The following is a 1,622-nucleotide window of genomic DNA, read 5'->3' on the forward strand; positions in this document are numbered from 1 at the left end:
GCCATGGCGGACGCTCACGCGGCCATCGTCACCTGGGCGCAGCCGCTGGGGGAGGAAGGTCGGAGAGAACAGAGTCAGAACCCCGAAGAGCCACGAGCCACGGGGGCCGCCAGAGCCACGTCGGCGCACGTCCGTCCAGACCACGTGACGTCCCACCGCAGCCGGCACGCCTGTCGGGAACCGGGCGTGCGCGAGCCACAGAGAGCGGGGGACACGCGGGGCCGGCGGGGAGGAGGCAGGCGCCTGGCACCGGCTCGCTCCTCACTTCTTAAAAGTGCGCACTGGGCTTGGGGAGCCCAGGTGACCGAGACAGAGGGCCACGAGGTCAGGCGATTTGCTCTAAGAGCGGCTTTCGCCCAGAAGACACGCCGAACACCGATGAGGCCCCGCACCGGCCACCGCCAAGTCCTCAGCCGCACGGACGCCGCGGAAGCTCGGCCCCCGTGAGCTCGGCCCGGCCTCCCCCTCCAGGGGCCTCTCCAGCCTCCTCGCCCCAAGGCCCACGTGTCGCCGAGCGGCGGGATCTGCCAGGCACCGTCCAGGCCCGCACCATCCACGGACAGTGAGCAGGAGCCCAGCCTCGTGGGCCCGACGGGGCGGGGGGTCCAGCAAGGCGGACCCCGGGAGGCTGTGGGCCCCCAAACCGGGCACTCTGGGGAAGAGAAAGCGCCTCCCACTGGGGACAAAGGCGGAGGGGCCTTGGCTGCTGTCAGGCCTTGGGCAAGGCATTTCTTGGAGGGGGGCCTTCCCCGCTTGGGACGCGGGGAATGACGGCGCCTGACGGGACGTAACCCACCGCAGGCCTCGGCCCACGAACGCTGGCTTTCTGGGCCACACGCGGGGAGCCGAGGCCCCGGGTTCCGGGAGGTGCGCCGAAGACCAGGCCCAGAGCTGCGGCGGGTGCCGACATGGGCGGCCCTAGGCCTGCCTCAAACAGAGGCGTGGGGGTCTCTGAGGACACCCCACTGCCTACGGAACGAATGTCGCCTCCTTGCCAAGGAACACAGGACGCTTCCCAGAGGCCCAGGCCCACCGCCTCCCCCGCCCCCCGATTCCTGGGGCAGGAGCGGGGCCACGACGACCCTCAGCCCTTCTCCAAGATCCTGCTCCTGGGTCCCCTCCCCTCCCCGCCGCAGACAGCAGTGGGCGACCTGGGGCGGAAGGGCCTTTCCGAGAACAGCAGACGCTTCGAGGGGGGGCTACGACTGGGGGGCGGGGGAGCTGCCCCGGAGGGGGAGGGGGCCCTAAGAGCTTCACTCGGCCCCGCGCAATCTGGGCCCAGTGGGGCGCATTCCCGCCACGAATGAGAATTATGACCTGCTGGGCTGTGCAATTTTAATTAGACCATGGCAGGGACACCCCCTCATAGCCGCTCCGCCCACGGACAGCGCTGTTAGCTGTGGGGTGTGTTTCTGTCGCCTCCTTCACGCCACTGAGGCTGCAAACTCAGCCCTTCTCTCTCTGCTTAGCAAATAATATAAAACAAAAAAGTAACGAGCGAACGAACGAACGAAACAAACGAAAATCAACTCACAGACACAGAACGCGGGTCACGACAGGAAGTGGGGGGTGACTGAAGTGGGGGTGACTGAAGGAAGGTCAAGGACACGGTGGCGGGAGGT

Source organism: Pteropus vampyrus, unplaced genomic scaffold (genome assembly GCF_000151845.1).
Source record: "Pteropus vampyrus isolate Shadow unplaced genomic scaffold, Pvam_2.0 Scaffold896, whole genome shotgun sequence".
NCBI classification, from domain to species: Eukaryota; Metazoa; Chordata; class Mammalia; order Chiroptera; family Pteropodidae; genus Pteropus; species Pteropus vampyrus.